Raw genomic sequence first — 16,621 nt, 5'->3', positions numbered from 1 at the left:
TGTCAACTGTGAAGCTGTTTCTGTCACAATGGTGACGCATCTGCCAATTTTTAAGCTCTAAGGTTTTCCCATTAACTCAGTCCATGAATCTTCTATAATTTCTGAAAGATAAAGTTATCTTTTACTGAAAACATGTGTTTCTATATTAAATGCACACCCAGAGATGAACTCACTCAACTCTCTCCCCATGCGTCCTCCATAGCTTCATCAAATCCTTTGCAAAGGCATTTTTTCTAACCTCAATCCCTCACAGATAAAAATCCACTATGACATCATTGCTCTGCTTTGGGGAATGTGTCACATGTACTGGGAACTCATGAATGGGGCTACATTTAGATGAGGAAGAATTAGCCAGCTCAGGACAAAGAAGAACAAGTGGAAACACGATGACATAACTTTCAAACCAAATACAGATGGGAGTGGAGAGGGGAAAAAAAAAAAAAAAGGATTAAGTCCTCACCACACACAATTCAAAGGCATTTAAAATACACAGTACCCACAGCAAAATGCAAACTGAGACACACACTAGATACAAAATAAAATGTGAACATGAGAATACCTTACAGGTCTTGTCACAAGTGTGCTGTACATGCAGATGGAGCTGAAGGATGACAATGCTGTGCCTTATAAGAAGAAATTCAATTTTCACATGCTACACTTAGGGACAGGAAAAATAAAATTATAACTAGCACACAGGAAGGTTTCCTCTGAGGTATCTGGGTCTGAGCCTGAAGAATCTGTGATCATAAAGAAAATCCTGGAAATACAAATAAAAGCACTGCTACCGTCCTAAGTCCCCAGACAAAAACTGGCAACAATACCACTGCCATCTCATGAAATACAAACTGAAAATGGTATGTTTTTACTCCATGTTTACTTCTGACACTCAAATGCCTGCTGACAGTGAAGTGTCAACAATCTCCTCAGTTCTCTGTGTCACTGCTTGGTAAACTACAAACATCAGTAAGAACTGATGTGGGAGCCACTAAAAGATAATTCAGAAACCACTACCTATGGGGAAAGTGTATCACAGCTAATGAGCAACAGAAAAAAAAAAAAAAAGACTAAATTTCTGAGGCTTTAGTCGCTCTGCAGCAGAAAATGGCTTCCAGATTTGCTCTCATGAAGCTTAGAACGTTGATCCATACTTTTTCTTTTTAGACAGGACTACATCCAGGAAATTTGCTCTTTGGATAATACAAGGATGGTGGAGATCTTTAGGGGTATTCCCTCCTCTTGATAAAAAAAGTTCTTATTTAATGAACATCTTAAGAGTGTGCTCAAAAGATTCAGTTAATAAACAAGAACAGACCAGAAATTGTAACAGTCTGAATAGATAATATTCAAGTACGACAGGAGGTACTTTTTATACTGTATGCCAAGTCCTCGTTATGTAGTCGACACTGGCTTGGTTACAGCAACTATGAGATAACTCCCTAGCATGCTGTGTCATCAAATTGCATCAGATGGATACTCCGGTTACACAAAGTCTCTTCCCTTCCCCACTCCTCTGCTCCAAACAGGATGTAAATTTTAAAGAGCAATGATGGACAACACCACGGAAAATCCTATGCTGATAATTACTTACCTACCAAAGTGTAGTAACTGCTCCAATTACTTTAGTCAAAACTAATGGTAAAATGTGGTCTTGATCTTGAAACTATTTACAAAGCTGTACTGCCACAGTGCTTGTGAGGCTGCGGGAAGGGCTAGTTAGACCAGGGTGAACACAGAACTATGCACAACTGAAAGTCTCAGGCAAGTTTCATTTTCTCCTAAATAATCCATTCCTGTCGCCAACCCCATGCAAGCTCCTGTGACACTGCCTTAACAGGTGACTGATATTTTTTTTGTATTTTCAACATCTCAACTGGTCTTCTTACAGGGGAAAAAAAAATTAACTGGACTCCTTCCTTTGCCGTATTCTCCCTTTTATGCACACAGGTCACCTGTCGACTGCTGCTGCTGGACAGAACGGCCACAACAATGGTGCAAGGCCCCTTCCTCAGCGAGTGGCACCAGTGGAACACAGGTGGGTTTCCAGCTTGACACTGGGCAACTTCTCTGCAAGCGGAGTCTTCCTCTCTAAAAGCCACTGGCACTTCAGTCAGGTTTCCCACGCTGTTCAAAGTAAGTATGAATTATCATACGTGACTCCACAGCACATCACTTCACACTTGAAAGGTTTGATGACTTTGTCTTTGTGAACTATCTTCTCTCCCTAGCATGAAGCCCCACAGGTGCCAGGTGAAGACCACAGAAATCCACCCAAAGACTTCGATGGATTCTTCTCAGAGCCACTAACGCAGTGAGTTTTATCTGAATTATCAGGTACACCCACTGTTCAACATCTCACTACACCTGAAAAGCCAACACAAAAAGGATGCCACTAAAGTTTGTATGCCACTACCACATAATAACCATGTGAGATATTACAGAAGACCATGAAGCAGCGCAATTCCTGTTCAACATCGGAGAGCGGGAACATCTTCAACAAGCAGAGTAACTCAAGTGATGGTAGATGTGCACCTAGTTGGAGAAGGTCAATCTTTAAGGGGGATGTGTCTGATAACCGAGACACAGAATATTATTAAATAGGAAGAATAACAGATTTTTTTGTGTGTGTACTGTCACTGAGTCCTTGCAGTTCATAGGATTATTAAACCTTCAGGCTGACTTTAAAAGTATCTTAACTGACTGAAAAAATACGTTCTTCTTCCTTGCATCACAAGAAGCCCTGAATTATTCAACCCCACCCTGTGAATTCCTTCCTGGTAATTTCACCTGCTGGTTTCAGGTGTAAAACACCTACAAAAGTACAGTACATATCCCTCAGTGTTTCCAAAGACCAATAGCCCTGAAGTCACTGCCCTACAGGGCTCTTGGACAGACAGTCAAAAAAGTCTCCATTTTCCAAATAAATGAAGTGCAGTTTCCTAATTAAAAAAAAAAAAAAAAAAAAAAAAAAAAACAAACCCCCCCCCACACACAAAGAACAAAACCAAAAACAAATTAACAAAACAAACAAACAAACAAACAAAAAATCCACTAAACTCTTATGCTGTTTGTCCTGTTCTGTTATCCAGAGTGTATCTAGTACATGTATATAAACATGTACCACAGTACCTGTGGAGGCCACTGCTGACAAGACGATAACACAGAATTTAACACTGCAGATCAAAATTGAGTTATGAACTGCTCAGGTTTCAACATAGTTGTGCACTGGAAGGAAAACAAGTCAAAAATACCTTTGGATCTCTACATAAGAAGTCATTATATTCATGGATAAAGATATTGAAGAAAAGTATCATCAATAAAATATGAATTTGCACACCAGAAACCTGACCAATAAAAATTGCCTTTGTGTCATGTGCAAAAAGGCTGTTAATTGCAGTTTCAATTCCTAGAGAACCTCCAAAAGGCACCCATTTTTGGAGTAGAGAACTTACTACTTTTCTGAAAACATCATAAATATATAAAAGCTAGGACTGTGCTTTTAACATTTACTTTTCTTGCAACTGTATTACCACACTGCCCCTGAGTTCAAAATGCTTCTATCGGTTATCAGGGGGTAATTTATGCTGAGAGGAGTCTAACAGAGAACCAGATCTCCTCTGGGAAAGGTTTTGTGATTCCTGCCTGATGACATCTAACAACCCAACTCTCATAGTCAGTGCAGCAGAAGACATCAGGTGATGTCTTACCTGATACATTACTGAGCCTACTTTTTATCTAAAATAAGCAGTCATAGATGCAGCTTATAGATACCCAAATCAACTAAATCTTCCCTTCTCTGTCCAGGTTACTTATTTGGATTTCCTTGAGACAAAAATTTTGTTCAGGAGACTGAGAGATCTTGGCTTCAAAACCAGAAATAATCAAGTCAGAGGCTAACTAGAAATACTAGTTCTTTTTAATAAAGTAGTTAGATTTGAATCCAGAACATGCTTCAACATATTGTATATTGAAGTATTAAATGTAATTCCTAAAACATATATGTGTTTTCTGTAACCTAAATTACCTTTTAATTTGCATTTAAAAGCAGCTTGACCTAGACTGAAATAAAGACATTCAGTCTCTACAGTTTTCTTAGGTAAAGAAATAAAAAGATACGTGACAGCACGTTAAGTCCCCAACTCAACTTCAACTGCAACTAAAACTGCCGATTCCAAAACTGGTGAGACCCAAAGGATACTGCACTCATACAACCCACTAAAACTGCCTGACTTGAATAGGACTTTGAACTACAGCTAAAGCAATCAGACTAACTATTGTAAGGCTGTAGTTAGAAGTCTAAAGCCTGGATGCTGAAGCTAACGCAGAGCCAAGGTTACAAAGCACAGGGCTGTCCCCTGGGACTGATGCCCAGCCCCCTGCCAAGACAGCACCGAGCTCAAACGTCTCTCCCAAGCTCCTTGCAGCCCCAGCACTGTTGTGCGAGAAGAAGCTTTCAAGGGCTTTGGGATATTCTCATTGTTATGAAATAAAATTAAGCATGCCAAAATCTGAATGATGTCATGGCAATCTCATAAGTGGATTACATTAATCATTTATCAGCAAGGGAAGATAATTCTTGAGCGAGAGCAGAACCTCGAGTTCATCCCTATTTATCACTCTGAGACAAAAGGTACAATAGCTGTGGGTATGACAAATACATGTTAAGTTTGTGGAAAAGGTATGTAAAATGTCCACTGCAAATGCAACGGAATTACAAAGATACAGACCAGTTTCACATCAACACTTTTGTTTAACACAAATTTCTGTCAGCTCATTGCAAAGTTACTGGGGGAGATTTTCTTCTTTAAGTAAAGGGTAACTGCACAGCACATAATTAGTAGGAATTCTGCTTAATAAATCTTTCACTTCTAAGAATCATAGAATCATGGAGCAGTTTGGGTTGGAAGAGACCTTCAATGGCCATATAGTCCAACCCCCTGCCATGAGCAGGGACATCTGCAACTAGACCACGTTGCCCAAAGCCCCGTCCAGCCTGGTGTGGAATGTCTCCAGGGATGGGCCATCTACCACCTCTCTGGGCAACCTGTGCCAGTGTTTCACCACCCTCATTGCAAAAACATTTCTTCCTCATGTCTAGCCTGAATCTCCCCTCTTTTAGTCTAAAACCATCACCTTTGTTCTATCACAACAGTCCCTGCCAAAAAGTCTGTCCCCATCTTTCTTATAGTCCCCTTTTAAGTACTGAAAGGCTGCTATAAGGTCTCCCTGGAGCCTTCCCCAGACTGAACAACCCCAACTCTCTCAGTCTGTCCTCACAGCAGAGCTGTTCCAGCCCTCTGATCACTTCTGTGGCCTCCTCTGGCCCTTCTCCAACATGGCTGTCCCCGAATCACAGAAACATGTTTTAAAAACAGTGCTCTAATTTTTAAACTGTTGTAACATAATTTAACACAAAAAGTTGTTTTCTAAACTTCTGAATGCTACTTTTCTCTGTTTTGATGGTCTTAAAAATGCAATTTTAAAAAAGTAAAAAATTATCGGGTCACTGGATAAGCTAATACAGCAAATATAACTGTATTTCAGCCCTTTCCTGAGTTGAATGACTATGGTAAGATGGATTTAGAAACCAGTGCCCACCAGGAGGTAGTCACCATTCCCGTCACAAAGCAGACTCTCTTCAGCCCAGCTCTCCTCTGCCCCGGCGGCAGCGGCTGAGCCAGCAGCTCTGCAGGGCGGATTGGCCAGCAGAGGAGGAGGAGGAAGGCAGTTCAGAGGAAGGCTTGCTTTAGTTAAGCCAAGGTGGCATGTGCAGCCCTTGCCTTAGTCACCCAATTTGAGCTTAGATCAGATGGCATTTAGGGATCCTTTCCAACTCAAGTTACTCTGTGATCATAAAAATGCTGGTGTGAGAAAGCTGTTAAGAGAAGTGAAGAAAAAAACCCTTAGCTCTCCCCACACACCACACAAAACGTACCAATTTCCTCTTCTAACAGTGGAGGGACTACCCACCCTCCCAATATTCACCTGAGACAGCCAACATACAGAAAACTACCGGCTTTGCCTGTTCTTTGAATCTGAAGAGTGTTAGTTAAAGCATTTTGCTTACGCTAGCCTGGGGAAGACATACAACAAGAGCTTTTACCCTCCACTTTCACCCCCCTACTCTGGTGGGAGCTTTTTTAGATATTACTCTCCATTGGTTTTTTTTTAAAAAAAAAAAAGCTTTTCTAATTTAAATTTATTTAGTCTACAGAAGAGTTACAGTTAATATTTCCAAAGGACCAAGATTTCAAAGATGATCAAAGTCCCATCAGAACAGACACTGCATAAATACACAGTAACAGTAGCACTGTTGGTAAGAATTGCAACTCATATATCAGAATCATTCTTTTTTAATCATGAATAAAACCTAAGCGTATGTTAGAGGAAAAAAAAATACATTTTCATGTATGTTTTAAATCTTCTATTATGTCCTTATTTTTTTCCACTTCCTTCTGTTTAGAAGTAAGTTACTTTCCCAGCCCCTAAGCTCTTGCCCACCTGAATTCCCCTCCAATTTTTGAGAAAAATACGTTTCTTTAAAAAAACAAAAATTCTGAGTGGTCACCAGAAAACGAACAATCAGAAACCTTTTCTCTTATGTATAAAAATGAAAATAATTGCAGAGAAACAAAATTATTTATCCAGATCAGTATAAGGCATTACACCTTATCTGCTAGATATCAAACCAATACCTCAACCACACACATATAGAAAGGTAGTTCTTCCCTGATATATATATCCCCAGCATAGAAAAAATAAAGCAACAGTGATTGAATTTAGGGTAGTTGTTCTATTGATCTTGGTAGCAGATGGCCAAGTTCTGTAGACACTCTGGCTCTGCTGTCCCAATGTTTTCTTGATCTGTGTTCATCTTTTAGATGTGAAAGTTTGAATATCAAATTCAACAGGGATGCTCTTTATGCACAAAAAAGTGCCCAGAAGTTCAAAAGAGTTCATTTAGTTGAAAAAAATAAATTACCACTAAAAGGATTCAACCCAAATTCCAAGGATGTTCTGCTCATCTGCCACATTCACTCACAGACTTTCAATGAAGTCTCTCATTCTCTGTTTTCATATTTTCTTCAGATGGGTGACAAGGTGGATACCTTCTTACAGAGAGTAATTTCAATTGAAGTGCTTATTAAAAAGAAAGAAGCAAGTAATGCGTAATTGCTGGTTTATGAGTAAGATTTGACAGACCAAACAGATAATCCAATAATATGCTGGACAGCATGGGGGAAGGGAACATGTCTAACAACAAAAAATACAACAATTTAAACACGCTAAATTTTATAAACATTGTGAAATCATTGGCTAAATGTCACAGAGTATTTTCTCCTCCTTCAAGGCTCCCTGGGTGGTCTACCTCACTGAGATTATTTATTGTTTTAACTACTTCTAATCAATTTATTTCACTAGTTTCCTTGATAATGTACAAAACCCCACTGCTGATCCGCAAATAGTTGTTTATACAGGCTTACTGGATGATGGAAAGTTCTCCTGGTAAGGATTTGCAGTTAGAACACAGCACACGAAATACCTTGTAAGACATGATCCTGCAAGGACAATGCCATGTACCAGGCGAGATGCTACTTTCCCAGTGGTACCTCCCTATTGGCTCCATGGAAACAGATTTGCACTCCCACTCCTCCTCCCATGTCAAGATGGACCCTCTCCTGCAGAAAGAGTCCAGCAGAAAAATACCATCCCTTGGTCCTGGAGTGTCCTCAGCTAAGTCCTCCACCACTCGCAGCTGTCATGTACCCATTATCTTACCCCTGTGTTTATTTCTTCAGAGTTAGGACAGGTATTATTATCATCCTTTGCCCACATATGTGAAAACAGCAAATAAATATGTTTCCCTAGGCCTTTTCAGCAAAGCAACAAACATACAGCTTTTTTAGGAGAATAGAGTCTCATGCAGCGGAAACAAAAATACTATCACACTGCTCTGAGCAGTTGGCTTATCAAATCAATCAATACTATGAAGCAAAAACAATCAATCTGCTTTTCAGAAACCTCTAACCCCTACACAATATGTGTTACACACAACCTGCCTGACACAAATGAGCAGAGGGTTGCTTGCTAGACCTCTCATTAGGCAGCAATCTTCACCTTCTGCAAAACTAGAAAAACACATTTAAAATGCATTAGTGGACTTAAACCCGCAGTAATAGGATCTTGTTCAAAGTTAAGCTTCAATTAATCAAGCTGCACTGCCTATGGGCAACATGTATTAAACTATGTGAAGCACCTCTATTTATTATTATTATTACTGCTACTACCTTTTTTCTTTTAGAGTAAAAGAAAAGGTCTAATTCTTCTAATTCATAATCTCATATGACTCCAGAACACGAATGATCAATAGCAAACAAGTTGAGTATTGAGGGAAAAATACTGAATCTGGTCTGAAGTATCTAGGCCACAAGATACAAATCAAAAGTTTTAGCTCTCTGTTTGATTTTTCCTTCATTTTGTCTACTTGATTATTCTGAAGTTTGGTTGTTTTTTTTTTTTTTTTTGTTTGGTCATCTTTTGTTTGGTTTGGTTTTGGTGGGGGAGGGTTGTTGCTTGGTTTTTGGTTTTGTTTGGTTTTGTTTGGTTTGGGGGGGTTGTTGTCTTGGTTTTGTTTGTTTGGTTTCTGTTTGAGTTTTTTGGTGGTTTTTTTTTTGTTTGATTGGTTTTGTTTTGGTGGGAGTGTTTGTTGCTTTGGTTTTGTTCGGTTTTTTGTTTGGTTGGTTTGTTCGGGTTTTATTTGTTCTTGTTTAGGGGGTTGTTTTTTGGTTTTATTGGTTTGGTTTACTTTTTTTTTAAATTTTATTTTGTTTGGGGTTTTTGTTTGGTTTTGTTTGTTTGTTTTCATTTGGTTGGTTTGGTTTTCTTTTGTTTTTTTGTTTGGTAGGTTGGTTTGTTTTGCTTTTTCATATCCTCATTATTAGTTTTGGATACTAACTCTGAACTCACACGCATGCAGTAACACCATAGAATCAATGTGGTGTTTATTTTCCAAGCTACCTTTTCTGGATTTACTGTTTGATTTATCTGATTTTGTTTGCCATAAACACTACCACACACTGAGACAACCTAAAGGCAAACAGCAAAACCACTACTAATGACTACCCGTGTCGACACGTTAAAAACACAAAATAAGCAGCTGAATGGGAGATTCCATTTCTCTGCACCCAGCGTGTTTCATGTCAGCTCTAGCTGTGGTAGGGACCGCTTATGAAAAGGTCAACAACGTTTCAAAGATGCACATAACCCTCGTATTGCAGGCTTTTAAAGTTTCAGAACATAAGCATTATATATGACTGTGGCTTACACCTGTATCAAAGAAGTCAGAAGCCAATTCCTGGCATCAACCACATTCAGTATCACCACATTTCTTCCAAAGTATTACTTCCTATGGTTTAAACACATAAAGACAGTTTTAACAAGTAAAAAACTGGGAATGCATTTACACTCTTCCCAACACATAAGGAACTGCAAACTTATAATAAACAAATGGTTAAGAATTAAATTATTAATTCAAGAAACCACAAAAATTATTTTCCATTAAGTAACCAAAAAGAATTATACTAAAAAGCCTTGGTTTCTTTCTCTTCTCTTCAACACACCATTTCTATCTACCTAGACATACCAAATCACCTTTCCATGAGCCGTACATTTTATAACCGAAGCGTTCATCTGTGAATATCTTCATTTTAATAGCCTTCCAAAAGGCTGGCCTTGCATCTGTTAAAAGACAGCATAGTAGCCAGAAAAAATACTATTTTAAGTGAGGACTATGCACTAATTTAACGTAAATGTATTGATTCAAGATACAACTACAAGTATCCAAGAAAACTTAGACCAATGAATCACACAATTCATATTATACAGCCAACCTGGAACTGCCATTAGTTTGCAGAAATCAGTTTAGCCTAAAAGCTCATAGATGTCTCAGTCTCAGATCACATTTTCTAATCAAGGCAAGCTGTCTTCCTCTCAGGTTTACACTTGACTTGTTAGACATCCACAACGTCTGTCCCAAGGTACATTAGAATGCTAAATTTTCTGCCTTTGCAGAGTTTCCTGTGGTCTTCCATTATCATTTCCTGAGCATGTAATTTTTCAGTATAAATAAACACAAACATACAGAATTTGATGGTGAGTGTTCTCTTTCACTCCTCAACAGTGTTTCTGGGCAGCCTACTGTTCCCCTCGCCCACACCTCCCCCCCATTACAGCACAAGGTAAACAGGCACCTCACTTTTGGTTATCTGCATACCACTAAAACATAGTACCTAGAGAACAAACACACTCTATGTCACTGCCAGTGTTTGGGAAAAATCAGGCATCACATACTTGTTCCAGCTACATGCTGCAAAGGCAGGTGCAGCCCATCCAGATTTTGACAGCAATGCAGCAGAACCTGGAGTACTGTGACTGGAATATTTTCCAGGGCAAGTTGTTTGGGACCCAATGGGCCACAGTCGCAGAGCAGGCACAAAACTGCAGCCACCCGGGTGTACTCTTATCAGCTGTTATAAGATGATGCGTGTCAAAGACAAGAAAAATGCTACATGCCTGATCTGCCCTACACCCACATTAGCTCAGTCTTAATATATGCAGAGTCAGGCAAACATCTCTGCCTTCTATTTCCCCAGCAGCTATGAAATCAGCCAGATCTGCAACACGCTCTCTAAAGCAAACTGTAATTCCATAACCCAAAAAAGCTACAACAGGGGAAAGCAAAAAGATGTTGCAGTTTTCCAGCCGAGGCACAAGTTTCCTTCTCTCTTAAAAGGCAGATTTATAGATTAAGGCAATAAAAGTCTTGGTAAATCACCCCTGTTACCACTGATCTTTCCAGAAAGCAGATGCAGCACATACGGCTGCACTGACCATGACTGTCATTTAGGCAACCGTTATACCAGACTGCTTTTCTGGGAAGAAAAGATCAAGATGCCTTCCCTTTCTTGAAAGCAGTACGTGATGGTAGCAGATGTCACCTCACCCCCCAGCCCAGTGATGGAGAGCAGAATGGACCACTCGCAGCACCCCGCAGCGGGGATGGGAAGATCCAGGCTCCGTTGGGTTCCCTTCTGCAAACCTGGACGGGGGCGGAGGGCCCGGCAGCACCTCCTGCAGGAGAGGGTTCTGCTCCCCGTCCTGCTGCGGCCGTGACGGCTCGATCGGCGGCTGCAGAATCCCCACATCTCCCTCTCCCCCGCCCCCCCCCCCCCCCATTTCTTCTTTCACCACAGAAAGGATGCATAGAGGGGGAGGGATAAATCAAAACCAGTGCAGTAGGGTATGCCCATCTCCACGCGGTATTATTTCACGCATATCCCACCAACACCGAGTAAAATAATTAAATAGACGAAATAAGCGAAAGCACGTAATTGCCCGCCGGAGGCTGGAACCGAGGCATCCATGTATGTGTCGACGCCGCTCCCCGCGGCCCGGGGCAGGTGCAGAGCCGCCCCCGCCCGCTCGCAGATGCCCGCACAGCCCTGCGGGCGCACACGGACCCCCGCCGCAGCCCCGGCCGCAGTCCCCCGTCGCCGGGAGGCTCCGCGAGTGCGGCAGCAGGCACCGAACCCGCGCCCCCCGCCCGAGGGCCCGCCGGCCTCCCCACCCACCCATCGACGCGGGGGACACGGACCCCGCTCCTGCTCCCGGCCCCTCCGCACCTGGTGCGGGTCCGCGCCCCCTCCTCAGCAGGCAGGGCGGCTCCGGCGGGGGTGGCAGCGCAGCGCAGGGCGGAAAGCCCGGCAGCCAGCCGCTCCTCCCGCCGCCACCATCTTCCTCCTGCCGCCGCCAGCACCGCCCGGCCCGGCCCCTCCTGCCGCGCCGCCCTCCCCGCGTCAGCGCGCCCGCCCGCCCTGCTCAGCCCCGCACGCCACGGGGAGCCGTCGGGGAGCGGCGGGCGCGGGGTACCGGGGCGGAGGCTCCGCAGGGGCGGGTGAAGCCCTGGGCTGCCCCGCAGGGGAGTCAGAGCGGCCCGTCGTCGTGCAGAGGGTGCCCGTCACCGAGCAGCGCTACTCCTCGGGCGGTGCAGAAGTAGCCCCTGGCAAAACCTTCTGACATGCCGGTTCTTGCGTGGGTAGTACAGAGCGAGGGTAGCCCGGCAGGGCGCGGACTCTGACCATTTCTTTCTCTCAACTTCCCCTCCGCACGGGCCCAGAGCCGTGGCTTGTCCCACGGGAGAGGAGCAGGCTCCCGGTGGGGAGCTGCGGCGTGTCGGGGTGGATGTGCCAGACAGTGCCTCCTCTTTGCAGCTGCCAGCCGGCCCCGGCCGTCCTCCACAGCTGTGAAGAAGAAGCAAACACCGTGGTGCTGCACACCTAACCAAAGTGTGCCAGCAGCCTCTGTGGAGGCTTATTGTCTCACTATAGAGTTCTTACCAGTTCCTCTTCCCGGAAAGCAAGCTACTTATGCCCTTGTTCACATATATGAACACAGTGTTAGGCCAGGCTGAATAGCTATTGTATTTTGTAACTGCTGCTCCAAGGTGCTGCTCCCATACATCGTTGACTCAGTGATTCCACATGTATTAACAAAAGCCTAAATTTCTCAAGGTAGCCTCTTCCATTTTGTGGTATTTAAATCAATATGGCTGGACAGTCATAACCCAAATAAACTATCAGAATAAATTAACTTTTTTTTTAATATCTAATCAGTTTTCCATTTAAAAAAGGGTAGGCGACTAAGATGCCTAACAACTAATGTGAAATTGTAGTATTTGCAAACTAAATTGGTACATTTTGACAGTGTTGTGAACCTGTGTCTTCAAAGAATGCGGTAAACATCTGTGTTTATATATACCCCACTACAAACTATCTATAAGCCTATCTATACATATAAGGGCTTGCTATTATAACATGTGAGTTAGTTTGGAATATAATTCTGGTTTTCCCCACCCAAATACATATCTGAAAGAGATTTTCTGGTTCTTGGTGACAAGGTAGCACCTATTCCCCCATTGTGATATGGTTCAGCCATCCTCTAAGCACACCTCTACTTTTATAACCTAGCCAAACTCCTGCAGTACTGCATAAATAAATACTACAAAAATGACAGTAGGTAAAAATATTCATGAAAAAGACGGAAGAAGTTAAGAAAATGTGATTTACTTTTGTTGCTTAGATAGCTGCTAGCAAAATCCTTTCCTCTATATTTAATACAGTGCAACACTTCATTTTTTTTCCTCCTTTGCTAATATTTCTTATTCATTAATGTTTTTCTTTCTTACCCTGGAGACATCTTCCAATCTGATAACTTTTGTAGTGCAAATGAAAAAGCCTGGAGCAGATCTCTGTTCCCTTCTTCTTTTCTATGTCCTGGATATATGGCCCCAGTATGTCCTCAAGTTGCCACAGTTTATGGTGTATAGAAGGCACATGAGAGACTTCCAAAGCTATTGATTCCTGGATAGTTACATTAGGTGAAACACTTTACCTATGACTAAATTCCTTCTTTCTCTCCTTCTTCTCAAAATAATGAAGCAGTTAGGACTGAATGTTATCTAAATTTGCCCCGCTTTAAGAGGGAGATTTGACCAGATGACCTCAAGAGGTCCCTCCCGAGCTACCTTATTCACTTATATTCTTATAATTTCAAAAGGCTAATAATAACAACAGTCTTCATGACTGATAAATTATATCCAAGGAAAGTTCCATATCTAAATGCATTTTTCTTCCAGAGCTCCGTTTTGCCCCATTTGTTTGACAAGTCATCATGACAGGTCTTCTAGCACAGAATTTGTCTCTGAAACAGAAGAGATACTATTGCTAATGCAACAGTACTACTACATTGCATTAGCATTGACCTTCAGGCTCTTACATGTTTTCAATCTGACCATTGTTTAGTCAATTTCTTTCTCTTGAAATTTTTGCAATTGAAATGCTGGAAATTGAGGCCTGATTGTTTTCAAGGTAAAGCTTTTATTTATTCAATACAGTTTTGTTCTGTCTCTTTCTGCAAATGTAGAAATGTGTTTGAGTTTTGTAAAACCATGCTTACATGAAGTTATGCTGCTGGACAAACGTAAGCTGCCCTTGTAAAACTGACCAGTTTGGATTTAAATTTAGCAAATAAAACCTACTTGAAAAGCTACTATCAAAAGTACCAAGACTAATCTGCAACATTTATAAAATGAAGTAACGCTGTGAATGAATCTATACAATCTGCTGGACATTAAACGGTAACCTATGAGGGTGACAGTTGTCCGAGTCATTGGGGTAATCTGTAAAAAACGCAGATCAGACAGCTTCTGGCATACTCAGGCACTCTTGCTTTGTAAATAATGCTATTTACAGTGAACCCATTTTTCATTGCATATAGGTTGCCCACCCTGTATTTCAGTTTAAAGACCAGTATTTGCATCATACCGTTGTCAATGGATTTTAAGGCTCGGTGCCCCCCCAGTGACCAAGACATGCTTGTCTTAGGGGAAAATGAGTGTAAACAGGCCTTTCTTCCCAGAAGTCCTGCACCAGCTGAGACCAGCTTTGCTGCCTCACATATGGCCTGTGATTACGCTTGCCGCTCAGCATTGCTGTGAAAGTAGAAAGGCAGATGGAAATTGTGAGATTTTAGAGAGCCCTCGTTCCCTTTGTTTCCTACATACACACAGAGCTCCTCTGGGCTTTGTGGACAGAGTCGTATGGAGTTTCTAAATCTGCTCCAAAATGCCACGGTCTGCCTTTATTCTTGCAATATTTTAGGGTCATTTGGCACAAGCTGCTGTGTGAGTATTGAGAAAGCACATATTTCACAGGGAAGAGCCTGGCACAGGTTTCATACAGACATCTCATTAGCTGGGCCTGTCTATTTGAAAGGGGGAGAAGTTATGCTGAAGGTTTCTCTTCTCAGGAAAAAACCATGCTCTACAGAGTACATTAATTGCATTCAGCTTGTCTACATTCTGCCTCTATTTGTATATATATCTAGTAGCCTAGTGAAAAGCCTTGGCCATGGCAGGTCAGACACTTTTTACTGCCTTGGTCTACTAATCTAGTCAGCTTGGGTGTATTTTCAGGAATTGGACACTGTAATGGTTTTAGGTCTGTGACTTGCTACTTTCAGCCTTGGGCCAATGGCAGAACAGCTCTTACAGGCTGAAAAGACCAATGCAAGCTTGACATAGTTTCAAGGTCAGCTCAAGATCCACCAGGGGCAGAAATGAATGCTTTTTACTGACTGAAAGCTTGGGATTACAGCTTTTATATGCCAGAATGCATTAATCTCTGACTCCAGTGGTGTGTGAACTGTCTGCTGCTAGAAGAGTGTGGGCTGTTTCAGAGGTGCTTGCTGGTACTGATGTAGGTGGCTTTTAGAAACTGAAATGTTTTCAAATTCTGATACTGGGCCAATGAACTGAAGGAAGATAGTTTTATGAATAAAATCTCCTAGATTCAACCATCTTATCTTCTTGATTAGCTTGATCTGAAATAGCTAAGTCAGGAACATGGCGTCAGATCTATGTTTTTTAAGCCTAGAAGCCGCTAGTGTTGTCAACTGTACTAATTTGCCATACAACGTACCTGTAACATTTTGCTCTGTGTGTTTGCATCCAGTCTGTAATTCATTAGCAGCACAACACTTCGGTTCCACAGGCGATTTCTTTCATAAATTGATTTCCTGTGAGGGAATGATACTTTCAAATATATTCAAACACTACTGAACACTAGACTGGTGCACACAGAGAATTCCTGGCATTTTCTTTATCACCTGAATAGGTGTAGTGTTTAAGGTAGTACTGGAATATCTCAAAGTTTTTATTTTGTAAATGCTCTTTCTCCCTTTTCTTTGAAGGTATCTTGCGACATGCCAGCAAGATAACTTCTAATTTGGACTCGATTATCTTGAGGGTCTCTTTTGACCAAAATGATTCTAAGTAGTTGGGATCCACTGCCCCTTGAAGCCTCCTAGTGCTGTTTTAAACATTGGTCATTCCTCCCTAAAAGTTCAATGCAGGTTTCTACTCATCTTATTTTCTGATGATTCTCTTCATCTTATTGGGCAAGCCTTGTAGCAGGCATCCCATATATTAGAAAATAAAACTTCATTTCCACTGGGTTGCAATTATTGTAGTCTGCCCACCCATAGCCTGTAAAAAGAGATTGCCCATTTTCTAATGCTATCATAATCTAAGGGGACAGTATATCACTAGTTATGCTTTGAAACATTTACTTTGCCTGATGGACCATATACTAAATATTTAATTAATTTAAATTATAAAGAATGAAGTCTTATCTATGAAGAGGCCTTAAATAGTCAGCTGGCAGGCAGAAAGCTCTTTGGGGTATAATAAAGTAAAACTGCTGTGCCCTCCAGAATACTAGGCAATAGACATAATCACAAAATAAATAAGTTCCCAAAGACATAAAAAAAAAATCTGAAAGCTTGAGGTATAATGGAAGGAAACAAATAATCGGTCAGGAATCATCCTTATGGATAATATAGAGATATGTGGTAGTATTTGAGGAATTCAGCAATAACACATTAAACTAGGCAATTCTGAAGCTCTGGAAATATGCTGAAGGAGTGTAATCTACTTGAAGGTCACTCTCAATTCACTATGCCCCTTTCTGCACACTGTAGAGAATTTTGTTTCAGTCTTCTCCTTCAC

The 16,621-nt window shown here is 41.6% G+C and overlaps 1 protein-coding gene across 3 annotated transcripts in view; it reads right to left on the bottom strand.

Moving 5' to 3' along the window:
• The window catches only part of APBA1 (amyloid beta precursor protein binding family A member 1), a 100,524-nt gene extending 88,703 nt beyond the window's left edge, over nucleotides 1-11,821 (bottom strand). For all 3 annotated transcript variants that reach the window (XM_065860720.2, XM_065860721.2, XM_071801823.1), the window contains exon 1: nucleotides 11,679-11,821. The gene's annotated coding sequence lies outside the window, so the exon portion shown is untranslated. The remainder of the gene's footprint in view (nucleotides 1-11,678) is intronic.
• Between the last annotated feature and the right edge of the window lie 4,800 nt (nucleotides 11,822-16,621).

Source organism: Patagioenas fasciata, chromosome Z (assembly GCF_037038585.1).
Source record: "Patagioenas fasciata isolate bPatFas1 chromosome Z, bPatFas1.hap1, whole genome shotgun sequence".
Lineage (NCBI taxonomy): Eukaryota > Metazoa > Chordata > Aves > Columbiformes > Columbidae > Patagioenas > Patagioenas fasciata.
The sequence above is the reverse complement of the archived record's forward strand: the minus strand, read 5'-3'. Positions and strand labels throughout refer to the sequence as shown.